The sequence below is a fragment of the Euphorbia lathyris genome, chromosome 8 (genome assembly GCF_963576675.1).
Source record: "Euphorbia lathyris chromosome 8, ddEupLath1.1, whole genome shotgun sequence".
Taxonomy (NCBI): Eukaryota; Viridiplantae; Streptophyta; class Magnoliopsida; order Malpighiales; family Euphorbiaceae; genus Euphorbia; species Euphorbia lathyris.
In genome coordinates, this window is record NC_088917.1 from 26030536 (window position 1) to 26050302 (window position 19767).

The 19767-nt window shown below is 34.4% G+C and overlaps 1 long non-coding RNA gene across 1 annotated transcript; it reads right to left on the bottom strand.

The window, feature by feature from the left end:
• Nucleotides 1-9705: 9705 nt before the first annotated feature.
• Nucleotides 9706-11829, bottom strand: LOC136203746 (uncharacterized). Its single transcript, XR_010674966.1, has 3 exons — nt 11512-11829; nt 10590-10651; nt 9706-9989 (listed from the first exon to the last, which is right to left on the bottom strand). It is a non-coding gene; the product is annotated as an uncharacterized lncRNA (long non-coding RNA).
• Between the last annotated feature and the right edge of the window lie 7938 nt (nt 11830-19767).

The following is a 19767-nucleotide window of genomic DNA, read 5'->3' on the forward strand; positions in this document are numbered from 1 at the left end:
ATATGAATTCTAATATGTAAAAATAATAATAGAAAAGATTTAAAATAGAAAATATATATATATATATATTTATTTGTTATATTAATGTTCTTAAAAAATAAAAATAGAAAATAAAATAATATTAACAAAAAAATACGTTAAGAAAATAATATTAATATCCTTAAAATAATATTTGATTGTTAGATATTTATTAGTTAGATATTTAAAATTGAAAAATGACATTAAATTTAAGGATCGATTTTTTTTTTTTGTGGAAAAGGTCATCTATTGATGTCTGGGTCTGCTTGAATCTACTTGTCTAGGCGCTAAAAGATCATTAAACCGAATTACACTGTTGATTTGTAGAAATTGAGGCGTTATAAACATCCCTATCTAAACAACAGACTGAACCGATTTTTAGAACACTGATTTTACGAGATTAATTACGAATTTAAGTCTTTTCATCCTTTAAATTTTGCATAATCATGTTAGAAGTCAAAAACTTCACTTCAGCAGTGACACACATTTGGAGTTTTTAGTTAAAAATTCATGATATAAAACATCATCTAAAAAAATAAAATGTCGATATTAATTTGAGAAAAAATCAAAATCGCATTCAAACAAAAAGATTTGTGATTATGATTTAAGTGATATGCATGTGTTAACATTCCCACTTGTTACAACTTACCACGACATATATTTTTGTCTTCACCCTTCACACCCAATTCAATACGACATCATATTCAAAACTATTTTTGTTTTTTTGTTTTTTTTTCTTTCAGTTTTCTCATCCACAACCACAACCACAACAAATCACAAAACTTTAGATATTTGACTTTCTAAGGTAAGTTGGGTTGCAATGGGACCAAATTGTCCATCTCCAATTGTTTAGATGCAATTGTCAACTAGACTTGGTTGGATAATTTCATATGGGAAGTCATGCAGGAATAACAAGTTTGTTCCGAATCGTTAAATCACGCACAATTATTAATTAATTGAAATTTCAAAATTCAACAAGACTTTGGGAATGTGAAAACTCAGCATTTCATTATCCAAAATCAGATTTCTATTACAAACGAACATGTTTCTTAAATTGGCAAAGAAAAAAACCTCCATTAAAAACCTAAAACTATCACTGCATTAGAATTTAGAACATAAAACTATTATTACATTAAAACCCAAAAAATAAACTGTAAATTGCAATTAGTACTAAATTACCTTGGCTATTAATACTAAATTAATTGTAATTAATTGTAAATTTCAATTGCCATTAATACTAAATTAAATGCAATTACGTAAACTTCCAAATTTGACTGAAAGATCTGAAACTTCACAACTTGGTATAAATTAAAAAATCGGCACTATAACAGAAAGATGGTGAAATTGGTGAATGGTATATAATTAGGAAGGACCATTAACTCACTATATTAAAGTTCTGAGTTGGAGGTGCTGTTAAGCCATGAGTATACCCATCCATAAGGCTCTTAGTTTCTTTCTGATGACAAAGGCTCCTTGGACCCCACACCGATGAGGATCCGTCTCTGATAGGAACGTGGATCAATGTTGATAGTGGAAATTGTTTGAAAGTTTTATCCTTAAAGCCATAAAAAGATTCCCAAACTAAACTTTAATGAGTTGAAAACCCTCAGCTTACAACTTGTAGGAATTTTAAAAATCTCTAACAGATGGGGTGAACCCTAACTCTCAAAAAAGAAATTATAATTTTAATTGATAAAAAGAATCGTATTACAATATAAAATTAGGGTTTATATACTCTCAAAGCCCTAACAAAGAAAATACAAGAAAGCCCCTAAAAACAAGCTAGATTAATATAAATTTAATAGGGCAAAAAGGAAAAATAATATCTCAAGGGCAACTTAATAATTATTGGGTGGGAGTGGTGGTGTGCAGCGGGCCGACGGGATGTCTTCTCCTGCGGCAGTGGTATTAGGAGAAGGCGATGGGGGAGTGAAAATGGTAGGGGATGGGGCGATAGTCCAGGGGGGCGGACTGGCAGGACAAGGATCTTGGGGCGCCATGGTGGTGGACGATGGGGTTTCTGTGGTTGCCGAGGAGGCCCGTTTCGTTGAGAATTTGGAATCTAGGGTTATCAGTGATGAGAATCACAAAAATATTAACAAAAATATTAACGAACAAGGCTTTGGTAAAAATTCGTGGAGAGATACGGTTATGGGAGTGGTTGAGGAGGAGCCTTTGTTAAATGAAGATTTTATAGAAAATGAATCAGAGGAGGATTGTTCTGATTCAGATATTGAGGATGGAGAACAGGATGACCCTTTATGTCCGGTAATTCGGCTTTCCTCGACAGAGAAGCGTGGCCTCAGGGCTAAATGGAAGCTTTCATTAATTGTAACGGTGCTTGGAAAAAGAATTAGTTTTAACTATTTTGCTCAGAGAATCCAGGCACAGTGGGCCAAGAAATGGAAAGTCACTATTACTGATTTAGAAAACGACTATTATGTAATTAAATTTACTAGGGCAGAGGACTATAATGCTGTGATTAATGGTGATCCATATATTATTTTTAATCATGTTCTGGCTTTAAGGCCATGGGTCCCTAACTTTAACCCACATGATTGCTCTGTGAATAGGATTCTTACTTGGATGAGGTTCTCGGGCCTACCAGTTGAATATTATAATGAAAGCTTTCTTAATAAGATTGGTGGGCTCGTTGGGAAAGTGCACCATGTGGACAAGACTACCATTGGGGCAGTTAGAGGTAAGTTTGCAAGAGTATGCATTGATATTGATCTAGCTAAGCCCCTTTTATCAAAATTCTGTGTTCAGAATACTGTCTACTTTATTGAGTATGAAGGTATTCATAATATTTGCTTCGAATGTGGTATGTTTGGTCATACTTATGAAGGTTGCCCTAAGAGAGTGAAAGTGGTAGAGGTGGTTGTTGAAGCCGTTAAGGTGAGAGAAGAGGGGATTCAAGTGGATGGAAGGAACTTGGCCCCTGGATGGTTGCTAAGAGGTCGGGAAGGCGCAGGACTCATACGACTATTGCTCAGAATCATCCTCCTGACATTGGCAAGGACTCGGGTCCTCTCCAGATCAATCCTGGAATTAAGGAGAGGTCTTGCCCAAAGGAGAAAGAAGGTTCAGGTGATGCATCGGTTGTAGTTGCAGGGTCTAGATTTGGAGCTCTCTCTATTGAGGAGGTTCTAGACTCTGATCCTGCGAATGAGCAAATGGATCTTAGCATGCCAGGATTAGAATCTGCTGAGCCAGCGGCTATTAATGTGGAGACTGTCAATCCTCTGTTTGAATCCAAAGTTGAGGCTCTGGGTGGATCCCAAGCTCATGCCCCAACAATGATAAAGAAAGACAAAGAGGTTAGTATCCCGAAAAACTGTGCTGAGCCTAGAAATGGTAAGGCTATGGGTGTCAATAAAATGAATTTGAAGAACCTAAGTGTAACCAGAAAAATAACCAAAGTTCCTTAGAACTGTTGGATAAAAGGGGGCCTGCGGGTACCGCTTCTAGGCTCTTAGGAGCCCCTAATAAGTACCTGGTTTAGGGTGTTGGGCCTGTGGTCAGTAGTCTTCCGTTTGATGGATTTGTTTGTGTGGAATGTTAGAGGAACGGCTAGCAAGGCTACCCGTATCCATGTTAAAGATTTAATTAAACAGTTTAACCCTTCTTGCTTTGCTTTAATGGAAACAAAGATCAGTGGAAGTAAAGCTGATGAGGTGGTTAGAAAGTTTAGAAATTGGAATTGTGTTAGATCGTAGGCTACTGGCCGGGCTGGTGGGATTTGGCTCTTTTGGAAGTCAGATCATGTTCATATTGATATTGTTAGTATGGATAAACAATTTATTCACAGCAAAGTTAGTTATCCTGGGAATAAACCTTTCTTTATCACTTTTGTTTATGTTGACCCTATTTTGGCCAATCGTAGAAGGTTGTGGGAGGTTCTGTATTTTATGAGTACGAGTATGGAGGATGCTTGGTTTGTGGCTGGGGATTTTAATGATATTGCTCTTATGAGCGATCAAAGAGGGGGTGGGAACCACTATGTGAACCGGTGTCTTAATCATAAACAGAGTATGGATTTGTGTGGGCTTTCGGATTTAGGTGCTGCTGGCCATAGGTTTACTTGGAAACGTAATAGTACGTTTGTTCGTTTAGATAAAGTTTATGCGAACATGGCAGCTCATTGTAGATTCCTGATGTGACTGTGTTAAACCTCCCTTTCCATCACTCTAATCACTGTCCTATTCTAATCAAGCTGGTTAGAGGCCATCGTCCTAGAGGGGATAGACCTTTTAGGTACCAGGTGGCCTGGGAATCTCGCCCTGAGTTTAAAAACTTTGTTCAGGAGAATTGGCAGCCTCATTCTAATATGTTACTTGCTGCAGAGGGTTTTAGAAGGAATGTGGTGGGTTGGAATAAGAACATCTTTGGCCATATTATCAGAAGGAAAAACAAGCTTTTGAGCAGAATCGATGGCATTCAACGCAATTTGGAGATTAGATTTGATCATAGTTTGGATGGTCTTCTTAGAACTCTCCAGAAGGAATTGGAAGCTGTGCTTATATAAGAAGAGTTACTTTGGTTTCAGAAATCTAGGAAAGCTTGGATTAAAGATGGAGATCGCAACACCAGGTATTTCCATCTTTCTACTGTTATTAGAAGGCAGGGGAATCAGATTGATGCCATCAAAGATCTGAATGGTAATTGGGCTTATGAGGACGAGGATATTCGTCACTTGGCCCTTATCTTTTATAAAGATTTATTTAGAGAGGAAAGGGTGGAGTTGGATAAAGCTCTTTCTAGGATTACGTTTCCAAGATTAGGTGATGATTTGATTCTAGAAGCTTTCCACCCTATTGACCAGAAAGAGATTGATCAGGCGGTCTTTAGTATTGGGGCTACTAAAGCTCTTGGGATTGATGGGATTCCTGCCGGTTTTTATCATAAACATTGGGAGACGGTAAAGGAAGGTATGTATAGTTTTATTAAAGGAGTGTTCAGTGGTTCTGAGGATATTAAGCTTGTGAATAAAACTCTTCTGGTCCTGATTCCGAAAGTGGAGAAGTCGACCTCGTTCTTACAAATGAGGCCCATTAGTCTTTGTAATGTGATTTACAAAACTATTACCAAAATTGTGGCTAATAGACTCCGGTGTATTCTTCCGGATATTATTAGTCAGAATCAATGTAGTTTTGTTCCTGGGAGACAGATGATGGATAATGTTGTTATTGCCCAGGAGATGGTCCATTCTATGAAAATTAAAAAGGGTAAGAGGGGTACTGTGGCTCTTAAATTAGATTTGGAAAAAGCTTATGACCGTCTTAACTGGAGTTTTCTTCTTGATAGTCTGGATAGAGCTGGTATTCTAGATAATTGGAAGAGATTAATCGAGGTCTGCATTTCTTCTCCTGTGTTTCAGGTTATGATTAATAGAGATATGTCAGAGGAGTTTACTCCTTCTCGGGGTATTCGTCAAGGGGATCCTATGAGCCCTTTCTTATTTATTATTGCTATGGAAAGGTTAACTCACCTTATCCAAGAAGAGGTTGACAATGGGAGTTTTCATCCAGTCTCCATCAATAAATATTGTCCCCCGGTTACTCATTTGTTCTTCGCTGATGACGTTATGTTATTCGTGGAAGGAAATAAGGAGCAAATTGGTGTTATCATGGATATCCTTAGCTGCTTCTGGCCAAAAGCTCAACATCCAAAAATCTTGGATGTTGTGTTCTAAGAACATGAGTCAAAGAGTTTGTAAAAGGCTAAGTGATATATCTAGTATTCCTCTGACCAATTTTTTAGGTAAATATCTGGGGGTTCCCCTCCATAGTGATAGAGTTTCTAAAGCTTCCTTTAAAGAGACTTTCGATAAAACTAATAGTAAATGTGCTAGTTGGAAAGCTAAAACCCTGTCTATGGCGGGCCGTCTTACTCTGATTCAGTCTGTCAATTTTGCGGTTCCTAATCATATTATGCAAGTTTGCAAATTGCCTGAGCCGGTTCTTAAGGATCTTGATAAAATCAATCGTCGATTCCTGTGGGGGGATTCTGCGGAGGGGAAAAAAATTCACCTCGTTCCTTGGAAAGAGGTTTGCCAGCCTAAAGATATGGGGGGGTCTGGGGATTAGACAAGCCAGGGACAATAATAAAGTTTTACTTATGAAACTTCTGTGGAGAATGTGGCAGCTTCCTTCTTCTCTTTGGGTTCGCTTATTATGCGGGAAATATAGAAAATATAAGATTTTTAGTGGTCCCAATGAGAGAGTTATTAATTGTTCTTTTCTCTGGAAAGGCCTAAGTAATGTGTTCTCGGAGTTTTGCTCTGGGATAGGTTGGGCAGTGGGCAATGGGAATTCTATCAGTTTCTGGAATGACATCTGGATTGGTAAAAAGTCTTTATTAGAGGTTTGTACTTCCCCGCCGCCTATGGATATCCGGGATTGGAGGATTGCTGATGTGATTGATTCTGAGGGTGATTGGATTTGGTCAAAGATTGACTCTTTCCTTAATTTAGAAACTCTCTTGAGGATTAGAGGAGTTAAGATTAGTAATAATGAGGAAGATAGGGACAGTCACTGTTGGGCTTTGACTAATAATGAGGATTATACTTGTAAATCTGCCTTTGAGGCCTTCAATCAAAATTTGGAGTTTCCTCACCCTGATGTTTGGAAGAAGATTTGGGCTTTAAAAGACTCGTACCGCATTAGGAGTTTCCTGTGGCTTGGTGTCAAGAATAGGTTACTTACTAATACAGATAGGAAAAGGCGGCATTTGGTGGAATTTGGGGCGTGTAGTAGATGTAGAGGGCATAAGGAAACCATTTGCCATGCTCTAAGAGACTGTGCTAAGAGTAGAGAGGTGTGGAGGAAAGTTCTCCCTAACCAGTTGTTGTCTGCTTTCTTGTCCCATTCTGAACTTGACTGGTTTACAGATGGTGTTAATGGTAGATTGTTAGCCAATCTGGAGCATGGTGATATCATCTTTGCAGTTGTTTGTCACCAGATTTGGAAATGGAGGAATATGGAGATTTTTGAAGGAGAAATGGTTATTATTCCTAATTTGGTTGATTTCTTCTCCAAGAAATTCTGCACTATTATTGATAGCTTCAAGGAGGACCCTCTTGCTAGATCTATCCAGAAGAAGGTGGTTCATCTCTTGGGCTGGTGTAGGCCTAGCAGAGGGATGGTGAAGTTAAACACAGATGGCTCTTGTTTGAAGGACGGGAAAATCGCTGCTGGAGGAGTCCTAAGAGATGATGGTGGTGTTTAGGTGTCCGGGTTCGCTCAGAATCTTGGGATGGGTTCTTCCTTTTCTGCTAAGCTTTGGGGGATCTTTTCTGGCCTTAGACTTGCTAAGAGTCTGGGCTTGAAGAAGTTGCTTGTGGAATCTGATAACCTCGAAGCTATCAAAATGATATCAGATGATAAGGCTATTTGTTTGAATAGCCAGAATTTAATCAAAGGTATCAAAAGGATTTGATCTTCCTTTGAGTCCATCAATTTCAGCCATATTTTCAGAGAGCAGAACCGGGTGGCGGATCGTTTAGCAGCCGAGGGCCATGAGAAGATGTTGGGAGTCACTACTTTCTCTTCTCCTCCTACTTTCCTTTCCTCTCTCCTTTTGGATGATGTGGTGGGGGTTAGCTTCCCTAGGCTAATCCTGGGTTATGCCTCTTTTTTGTTTTTGTTTGTTTTTTCCTTTCTTTTTCCAAAAAAAAATAATTATTGGGTGACAGAACTGTAATTAAGCTGATGGTAGAAGTGTAAATAATTAGTGGTCTAGTTGTAATTATGAGGTAGCTGGAAATGAGTCACCATGCTTAATTCGTAAGTTCACACGGCGTGTCAGAAACTCCATAATTGAGCCACACGACGTGTGGATTCTTGATACGCCGTGTGGGATCACACGATGTGTTAAGAACTCCACATGCTATGTGAATCATGTCTTTCACACGGTTTGTCATCTTTTCCATTCAGAGTGTCGCCATTTTTACCCGACTTCTCAGAAATAACTTGACCTCAAGTTGTTTGTTGTATAGAGAAGAAGTTCATTGATTGTGAACAGACTTCAAGCTTTCATATCGTAAAAAAGTGTTATTCATAATGAATTTGTGAAGATCACCCCACAAGGAACTAAAGTGCTTCTCAAGATTTAGTTCACACGACGTGTGGCTATTATGATATGTCATATGAGCTTTGGAATTCAACAGGGTCATTTTCTGTTTCTGGAAAATTAAACTCACATAGCGTGTGGCTATTCTGATACATTGTGTGGACTCTCAAAGTCAGCAGGACCACTTCCTAACCAACTATCTCCTAATTACAATTATACCACTGATTATTCACACTTCTATCATCAGTTTAATTACAGTTCCATCACTCAATATTTACTAAACGGGGGCGAGAATGGGAGGAAACAGTCTCTATCTCCTCCATATCTCATTTACAATGCTAAATGTAGGAATATGAAACAGTCTCTCACTCAATATAATGTAGATTTATATTATTTTCTAAAGATAACTAATTTATATTGGAATAAATTACACTCATGGTTCCTCAATTTTGTCCTTACTTTCATTCTGACCTTTAAACCTTAAAATCAAATATTTTACTTGCTAAACTTTGCAATTAGTAACATGATACTCATTTTACCATTAAACAAGATTATCACTTTAATAACAAGATATCTCTATTATAAAGTTGATAAAAATGACATTCTAAGTGAATTTTAATCATGAATTTTTTGGTTTGATGTCATTTTCATAGAGTGTGAAAATTATTTTCAAAAGAAAAATCTTTTAAAATTATGATTTTGAAAAATAAAAAAATATTGTTCCATTCAAAATGGGAAATGTAGTTCTTCATTTTGAGACTGTGGTTAAACATTTTAATTTGATTAATGGTAGCACATCATATTAGTAAGTGCAAAAGTCTAGGCTAACCATGTTTAAACTCATTACCTCTTATTGATCTAAAGTCTAATTTTTAATCAATGTAACTAATGAACTCTAATTAAGATAACAATTATTAAAAAAGAAAGTGGATAAATTATAAATGAATGAATAAGTATAAAGAATAGAGAAATGGAAAAGGAAGAAACATTCTTTTATTTAAGGATTTGGAAGGGAATTTGGAGCCTAATCCTTCAATTATTGAATAATGGGTAGGCTAGCAATATTTCCAAAAAAGAAATATCTCCTAAGCAACAAAATTAAATGGACCACTTTAGCAATTATTGCCAACCCATCAATATATGTCTTTGTCTTCTTAACAATAATGCATCTAAATCTCTATTTCTCTTTCTCAAATGCTATAGCCAAACACCTACTCACTCATCATAAAATGTATCAAAACCTATGGGAATTAGAATTTATGTGAAATTTTTCATTCCTCATTTCTTAAATTTTAAATAATATTTTTTTTGTTACAAAAATAATAATAATAATAATAATATTTTTTTTACAAATTTTAAATTTGACCATATAATAGAATTAAATAATGACTATAAAACATTAGTAAAATATTAATATACTTAGATAGATCTATCTTTATAAAAAAAATACATCATCTATCAAATCTAAAATAAACAAATAAAAATAAAAAGTACAAAAAAGAAGGGATAAGATATCAAAATAGGCCTAAGGTTTTTGGGGAAGTATCAATTTAGGTTGAACGTTCAAAATAGCACTGATATAGGCTTAACGTTTACAACTGTAACCCCCTCACTTGGATCACATGATATGTAACCCCCTCACTTGGATCACATGATATCTCACACAATATCAGTTATAGACATGCTTTCAATACTCAATCATATAAACTTCAATCTCATATAAACTTTACAGATTATACATAAGAGAAAGCATTTACAATACACGTTTAAGTCATTATCCTGCATAGAGGATTTACAAAACAAAAGTACATCACAAGACTCCAAAATGCCTAGATGAGAATGGACTGACACTGCTGGTGCGACCTTAAGCAAGAAGAACTCCACCTAACCTGTAAAATCTGTTGGCAAGGGGTGAGCTGCCTACTCATTAAACATATTACGCATATATGTATATACAAAAGTAATGTAAAGAGCACAAATCAAAATATATCATCAGTACCAAGTTAGAATTTATTCACCTGTTTCATTTATTATAGTAATACTTATTTTAGAAAGGCCTTGCCGTACTTAGACAATATATATAAAATGGTCCTTGGGCCCAATCTGTATTCCGGCTCACTAAATTCGGAATACAATCATCTGTGCTACGGAGGAGTTACACTCAACTCACGTACTCATATATCTCAACACATGTGCTTCCGGCTCACAATATTCGGATAGCACTCTCAACTTGGACCATTTCACATATCCATCTAAGCAAGCTCATATTCATTTATAATCCAACCATTATCCAGTTCCAGTATGTGCACAAGGCTCAACATGCCGTATTTACTCATAACACTGCAACATACTCAATCATATCACTTTCTTATCAATCATAGCGGATCACAAACACTCAAACATGATTCACATCATTCACATAAGATTCAACCGCATCTCACACTCAACAAGTCACAAGGCACAATACATTCATACACATATATAAGCAATATGCTTACCGTCGCACTTGGTTCGATCTATTCAACACGATCGGGTGTGCGTTCAATTACACCTTGCCCTCCTAATGTCACATAACATTGATCCAATTAGCCTTAACATAAACTTAATGAAAATATAAACTAAGGATGCTATATGATTTACAAGACACTAATGCCACAAAGTTCATGCAATCTAATCCTTTTGTCTTAGATCATCACATGACCTACTTGCACACATTCTGTCATAACTTTCTCTATATGAATCCAAATTCCCTGATTCTTGAACCTACTGAAACTAGACATATATGGGTAGAACATATCCAAAATTCACATTAATATCACCTCTGCACAATATATTGCATACAAAATGATTCTGTCCTGTTTCCAGCCAAGAAACAGACTACCCAGCTTTGCCTCTACCATAATGCACTCAACCTAGCTCACACTAAGTACAATGGATTGCCAAATCCTTTTACAGACATATACTTCAAGTAGTTAGGAACACTTTTGTATAAAGAAACTTTCTCCAATTCGGACTCTAAGATCCTCAAAATGCTACATCAACATGGCTGCCTCACATGATATTCAATTTCGAGGCAGTCATGAGCCATCTAGGTTTTCTTCCTCTATATATGGAATTAAAGTCCCATATTTTACAGAGGGTTTCATAACACATATAGGAATATAGTTTATTCTTTATGTATCTTCAAATTCGAACAATATAAATATGAAAAACATGCTCCAAAATGACGGAAAGCAGTACCCTAGATTTCTGTTTAGGGCACTTGATACATATCTTTCATTTGGACAGCCTATAACCACTTCAAACAACACCAAAACTTAACAAACTCAATAATAACTCATCCACAACAACTCCTATCATCATACCTAGGTATTTCATAATCTCAAACTCATAGAAAACAAGCTAAAACAACATACTAACCTTCAAGTTGTGTCTATCACCTAGTATGCTTCCTAACTTAACTTGTTTGGCTTGACAATGGAAGAAATTGGAAGAGTTTTCTTTGGAGGATGTTAGGGTATGAAAAGGGAAAGTTTGCTGAAGCTTTGGTCGAAATTGTGGCTGGAAAGCATAAAGAATGAGTTGTGTACATCCATTTGAAATGAAGAGGTGCATTTTGTCTCAATCTTGGGTGACATCATGCTTAAGTGAGGTGCTTGTTCACAAAACTCATTTCCAGCCCTCCACAAGTCTAATTTAATCAATTAAGGACATGTTCATTCATTCATTTAAGTCCTAACTCAATTAACCAATCGTTACATCTTAATGACACACTAATCGTCTACTAATCGCATGATAATCGCATTATGCATACGAAACTTCCGATGCCAATGAGATGAATCTAAAATGTATGTATTCAATCATGAAAACATATATGAATGTGGGAAGATGTATATGTTAGGGTTTAGGGATGTTACAACAACATAATATCAATTTAGGCTCAACGTTTACAATATAGCATCAATTTAGGTCTCACGTACAAAATAGCACCAATATAGGCTTAACGTTTACAAAATAATACAAATTTAGCTTAACGTTTACAAAATATATACAATTTAAGTTAAACGTCGCAATTAAATTAACCATGTTATAGTCTTTCCCTATTAACTTTATATGTTATCTTTTTATTTAGTTCTATTTTCTTATTTATTATAGTACAATTAATTAGTATTCTTGTCTATTAAAGCCTTATATTTGTTTTTCATCAATCATTCCATGACTCCTAAATTCCATGGCTCATGTAATATATGCAAACTAAAAGTAATTCAATATCTACAATATTTCGAATACGTATTTGAAATATTGTGGATATTATTCGAAATATTGTGGATATTCAATTACTTTTAGAATTTAGTAGTCATGGAATCATTGATGAAAAACAAATATAAGATCTTAATGGGCAAGAATACTAATTAATTGTATTATAATAAATAAGAATATAGAACTAAATAAAAAGATAACATATAAAGTTAATAGGGAAAGAATATAATATAATTAATTTAATTATGACGTTTAGCTTAAATTGTATATATTTTGTAAACGTTAACCTTAAATTCGTATTATTTTATAAACGTTAAGCCTATATTGGTGTTGTTTTGTACGTGATGTCTAAATTGATGTTATATTATAAACGTTAAGCCTAAATTGATATTATGTTGTAAACGTTAAGCCTATATTGGTGCTATTTTGAACGTTGAGCCTAAATTGATACTTTTCCAAAAACCTTAGACCTATTTTGGTACCTTATCCCAAAAAATAATACCCGTGGTTTGTCCAATTTGCAAACTGAGGCATATGGTTTAAAAATTTGTAAATAGAGATCTATGGTATGCTTTATTTACAAAATAAAGTATTTCAAATTATAATGTTAAGTTCTGATTACGATCAATGACATTTTTATCTTAAAAAAAATTATTCTTACATTTCGATAAAACACATACACTAAAAAAACGCAACTCTCTAAATCGAAACCATAAATCATATGGTGGAAATTTTACGTTTCTTACTAATTTGACAGTTTATGAACTAAATTGATATTTAAGTTCAATTTACACCGCTGCAATTCGATTTTGGGATGTGTATTTTATCAATATGTAAATGTAATTTAATAAAATAAAAATAAAAATGTTCTTCATTATCATTAGAACTTAATTATGTAATTTCAAATACTTTTTTTATAAAAAAAACATAGTATATACCTCTATTTGCAAACTTTTAAACCACATATCTTTCTTTGCAAATAGGATAAACCACAAGCATTATTTTTGTACTTTGTTTCTAAATAAAATAATCTAAATATAAGACTAAACATCTAAAAATTTATACAAATGGGAATCCTTGTAGGGAAAAGAGAGATCTCGTCTTGTCTCACTCCCACCTCCACATAGAAATTAAATGGGAATTTCTTATCCCCATTAAGATGAATCTTCATAGGGAACGGATACCCTCTGCTCTGTTTGCAATCCTACTAGTAACTAAAAGCTTTTTAGTTTTCTTCACAAACTTAAGAAAACTTCGGTTATATATATAAAGAATGCTTAATACATCAGTTGTCCTTAGACATTAGTGGTAACTTCCTGTTTCTTCTACTAACTCACGTTCTTCACCTTCAAATCACGTTTTGAGTAATTGCTCCACTTTGACTTTCACAATGGATTGGTTTTGACACCTTCTAATTTTTCAGCTTTTTAATTGGCTCACAAAATACACGTTAAAATATTAAATAGATTATTGGTTCCCCTAAGTTTGCCTCAACTCTCCCATGATGTTCACTTTAGGAACTAGGTTTCCCCTGATGTTCACTTTAGGAACTAGGTTTCCCTTGAGGTTCAATCTAGGAAGTTGATTTCCTCTGATATTCACTTTAGGAAGTTGCTTTCCCCTGGGGTTCACTTTAGGATGTAGTTTTACCCTGAGGTTCACTCTAGGAAGTTGATTTCCCCTGAGGTTCACTCCAGGAAGTAGGTTTCTCCTGAGGTTCACTCTAGGAGTTGATTTCCCCAAAGATTCACTCTAGGAAGTTGGTTTCCCCTGAGATTCACTCTAGTAATTTTATCTTGGTTTCCCCTGAGGTTCAATCTAGGAAGTTTTCCCTGGTTTCCCTTAAGGTTCACTCTAGGAAGTTGGTTTCCCCTGAGGTTCGCTCTAGGAAGTTTCCCCTGGTTTCCCTTGAGGTTCATTCTAGGAAGTTTGTTTCCCCTGAGATTCACTCTAGGAAGTTGGTTTCTCCTGAGGTTCACGTTAGGAAGTTTCCCCGGGTTTCCCTCAAGATGTTTCCCCTGGTTTCCTTTAAGATGTTTCCCTTTGGGGAAACTGAGGTTCACTATAGGAAATTCTAAGTGAACGGTGCACTAGGAAAACCTAAAAAAAGTTTTCTAAAATGAAAAGTTTCTTGAACATTTATTTTAAGAAAAAAATTCCTAAAAAGAAAAGTTTCTCTCATGAAAAGTGTACACCAGGATATGCATCAAGAAAACTTCATTGTTGGTGCAAACATGTATGGAATTAAACGCTTATAGAAATCATCAATTGACTTCTCCCGTGGTTAAAAAAAATTACAATCATTTTTGAATTGTGAGCACGGATTTCCATCGCAAAGGTGATATGTATACTTCACAATTTTATTTTGAGGTGATATTACTTCATATCTTCATGCTATATTTTTGTAGATTTTCTCTAACTTTTATGATTTTCTAAGAAGTCTTGAAACACCGTCTTTCCCTTCCTAGGAGGTTGGAACAAGTTTAGAAATTTTTGAATCGTGATTATGAAAAATGTCAAGTCACATACACGAAGACAGTTGTTTGATTATACATGTCGAATTGCTCAAACTAGATAGATTATGTGAAATCACTATTTCAACCTTTAACATATCACCTTGCAAGGATTTAGAACAATTCTCCCACAAGTGGCATGTGATATATCTCTCATCTATCAAGAGTGATGACTATTTAATCTATCATTCAACTACCCTGCAATTACTTTATGTGACACTCAATCACTGCTCGAGGTACACCTTGAGTAATTTGATCGTGTTTGATAACAACATCAAAGCATCACACTCATGATTCAAAATTACCATGATGATTATTTAAGTCTAAGGATTATTTATACTTGTTGTCACCTATGAGATAAACCAGTTGACATCAAAAAGATTTATTCATCCTGGTATCTCATGTCAGATCGCCAATGTATGGAAACTCTTTCATATATATCCATGTAACTATCTAGATATCCTTATAACTATAGCTTATGAGATCAGCTGCCTATTCAAGAATAGGAAACATTGTTACATACAAGTCTCAATAGCATTATGTGAATCCTTTAACATAATGCTTAACTTGGATACTTCAATTTTATGATTGGCTAGTTTTGTTCATAAAGTTTAGTCTCACTTCATCTTGTATGAACACTTTATGTTTGGAACATAAACTAAGGTTTTCTTCTGTCTTGTTTATTATATGATAAAAGATGAATTGCCTTTTAATAGTAAAGGACAACTATAGTAAATCAAATAAAAGTAAATGATCATTTCATTAATCATAAAAGTATCCTAAAACGCTTGTCTTTATTAGTAAACAACACTAACAATTTGATAAGGATAGAGGTTGAATTCAGTTAACACAGTCAACATCATGTTAGAGAGAGGAATTGTAGCCCCCATTTCAAAAGTTGGGTACCCCCCAATTTCCCTTAGGAGGATCAAACGCTCTTTGCTACTCAATCAGAAGACGGGCATCCATTTTGCTTAGTTCAAGATATGCAGCCACAACTTTCATAAGTTCTTCTGCTATTATAATCAAAGGCTGGTCATAAACCAAATGGTTCACTTGTTTGGAGGAAGAAGCTTTTTCGATGGCCTGAGTCTTTTCGGCAACCTTCGAAGTCTTTGATTTTTCAGGGCCATAATAGTGTTGCATATATTCACAAAAGGATTTGGGTCTTCAAAATTCTCAATAATAGGAGACTTCTTTGAGTTCTTCCATCTCAAACCTTCCATACAAAAAATAAAAAATAAAAAGAAAAGCGCAAAGACTTACTATTTCAAGAGCTCTGAGAAATTAACAGGAAGAAGTAAAGATTTTCAGGAACTTTTTTCTTCCTTTTACAGGCGATGGAAGAGAGTAATGAGGCGATGTAATTAATGAAAGGGCTCCTAATCATCACACCATATCCCAAAGCAGCCCAAATGTCTAAAATGACGGTAATAATGATATTGATTGGCAAGATATGGCATTCAGAAGTGACACCAGGGCCGGCCCTAGGCCTAGGCCCGGGGTGCGCCGGCCTAGGGCCCAGGGGGCCCAAAAAAAATTTAGCTTTGTAAATTAATTGCTTATGTTTTAAATATTATAAATAAATTCAAACTAGCATAATGGTATTGTGTTGTCATCCAACTGAAGAGGGCATGGGTTCGATTACTACCTTTGTAATTTTTTTTATATATTTGTAATATATAAATGTTATGGGTAGTCAAGAGTAAGACAAGTTCCATTTTACTACCTTATTTTAGAATAACTATTTTTAATTTGATTAAATTTAAAAATTAAAAAAAAAATCATTTTATTACCTTAAATTGATTAAATTTGAAAATTAAAAATTAATTTATGTAATGATATGAATAAAGATCAATTAGTAAATTTTATATTAAAGAGGCCCTTACTGTTTGTTTTGCCTAAGGCTCCTAAATTGTCAGGACCGGCCCTGAGTGACACGTGTCAAGAATTCAAAGAAATACTGAAAAAAAGTAGCATAATGACCTCATGTTTCTACCCTCGTGTGGTCTAGTCGAACCTGATAACATCACACCGTGTTTCCACCTACAACCCTTACCTAAAATTAATGACAAGTGATTATGTGTCATAAATCTAGAAACGAAAGATAGAAAGCTCTACACGACACTCCCGATAGTCAAAACCCAAGGGAATTCACCATTCGGTTTTCCTAGGAAGCAAATCCATAAAGCATTTTGGATCGGAGGCTCCAAGGGAGCATCTGATATTCACATAATTTATCATGAATACATGTGGAGCAATAAAAGTCCCTCTCTGTAACCGTCAAACCCACGTGAATCAGCAAAAGAGGCCTTAATATCATGCACATCCTTACCCGAATTCAGCGTTGCAATTAGCAAAATCACAGTATAGATGTTGTCACTGTTATAACCTCACCATTAAATGACTGTCATGTGGTACTCTAATCATAGTTAGGGTAGAAAACCTAGACCTTCGATAAATACAACGTACATAGTACCCCAAAAGTTATTCAATTCATTTTATTTGCCCACCTAAGTTCATATACTACTGAGTATCTATTCCTAGTATTGACTTAGGCATTGGAGTTAGGTCGACAGTTCTCATTCCCCCTTTGACTCCTTTTCTGACTTATTTCAAGCACCTTGATGACACATCAAGCTCCACTCAGATCCCCTCACATTGGATTTCCTAAAGACGTATCAAACTTAGTTCAGATTTCCTCACATCAAAGAGTAAGAAATTGATGAAGAATTGTGAACTTGTGTTCAAGATCCCTAAGAGAAGGTTTGTATGAAGCTTCTTCCAAGCTTGATTGGTCGTTGAAGAGACAATAATATGAGGAAGCATGTTCTTGGATATAGATTAGAATGTCTATGACAACACCTGATGATCTTTTTGCCCCTACTATGTAAATTCGTGCATATGAGAATAATTGCTTGTATATTTTTTCAATACATTAATATATGGGTAAAAAAAAAAACTCACCGAATACCTAAATTACTAAAATAATTCACACTGATACCGAATCGAATAACATATAAAACTGAAGTATAACCAAACCGAAATATAACTGAGCCAGATTTAATTAAAAAATAATAAAAATCACTGTATTTCATCATTAAATTAATTTCAACAATAAAAAAAATTAAACTTGTGAATTCAAATATATATATATATATATATATATATAAAATAATATAGAATGTATAATTCGATACGGTTCGGGTTTTTTACATTTTTTGTCAAACCGAACCAAATCGAACTGAATACCGAAATACGGCAAAAAAAATAAAACCGATGTCAAACCGAATTGTTAAAAAACCGAATCAAAAAATCGAATTCAATCGGTTTGGTTCGATATGCGGTTTAAATTGTAACGATGCATACCCCTACTCATATTTTAGGTATAATTTATGATGTTTGAAGTAAAAGTGTTAATACACTAGTAACAGTAGAGGTATTTTTTTAACATGTATGTCAAATTAGTGAACAAGTCATGTACTGATTATATTAAAATCATTCTTTGGTTTAAGTATCCGTTTCTCTTAATTTATTAAATGAAAGTGGGAGGTCATATATATGTGATATTTAAGAAAGAAAAGTCTACTTAATTAATAAGACAAAATAAATAAAAATATATATCTTATTATATACATCATGCTCATGCAGGAATATTATAATATATGCTTTTCTTCTCTTAACATATTCTAATGAAGAGCATGAAATACAATTTTAATTTACTAATGTTAATAATAAAAAACTGCTTTCAACTCCCTCTCAAGCTCAAAGTATTGATTTCCAATACAGGTTTAACTCTCTAATACTAAATTTCCATGCTTCAATATATCATAAATTTCCAAAACTGATGATGTATCGGAGTTTGGTTCGTTGGTGTCCTGTTGTCGTTCTCTTCTTCTTCACAACAATTATTCTGTTTGTTTACAAGGCGATAAGCGAACGGGGTGGCTCACTCTTTAGCAAAGTCCTCTCGTTCTTATTCTTGTCCCATGTTTTTTTTATGTTGTTTCGTTTTTTTTGCAATCTGTACTTAACATTGATTGCCCGTAGAGGCTTATTAAATACATTCTTTTCGGAAAAAAAAAAAAGACTGTTTAGCAAAAACCTTCTTCAAGAAAAATTGCAAAAATAATATAAGAAAATAAATTATAGGCCTAATACACAATTGTACCGTTGAATTTTTTCATTTTTGCCAACCCCAAAATTTCACCTAGACTTATTACACACCTCAATTTGGAAAAACGATTGGGGCTCCCGAAATTCCATAATGTTATATAGTGTTTCTTCTTTAGATGGAGATCGAAAGAAGCTATGTTCCTATACGTCGATGTAGAGAAGTTGAAATCCTAAGACCTTTTTAGAGAAGAGTTCGGAAGAAGATGTTTTGGCTGCAAATATTATTGCAAACGAATTATGATAAAAACAGATAAATTTAAGGGTGTATAATTATGTATTAAATTTTTCAGGTGCTTTTTAGGTGGTCGTCTCCCAATTAAGATTTTTCTGCATATATTAGAAATCGAACATTTAATCTAGTTTAAGATTAGAAGCCCTTACCAATCAAATCAACTTTAATTAATTATCAGGTATTATATATAATTAATTTGATTAAATATATAATACTATACTTTAGCAGACTTGTGATGAATTTTAAATCTTCCTATGTATACTTGTTTATTAGTCCATAATATATGACGCCTAAATATTCTTCTTAATTATCTTTGGAAAAACGACAACCCATTTCTATGGGCTGACCGGTATTTGTAAATAACTTTTTTTTTTGTTGAACCAATTTGTAAATAACTTTTAAAAGTTGAATTTCATTCACTTGCTATTTTCATTAAGTTTTATCTATTTCTGAGAAAAGGTTTTATGTTTAGATTTTTTTTAATTAAACACTGAT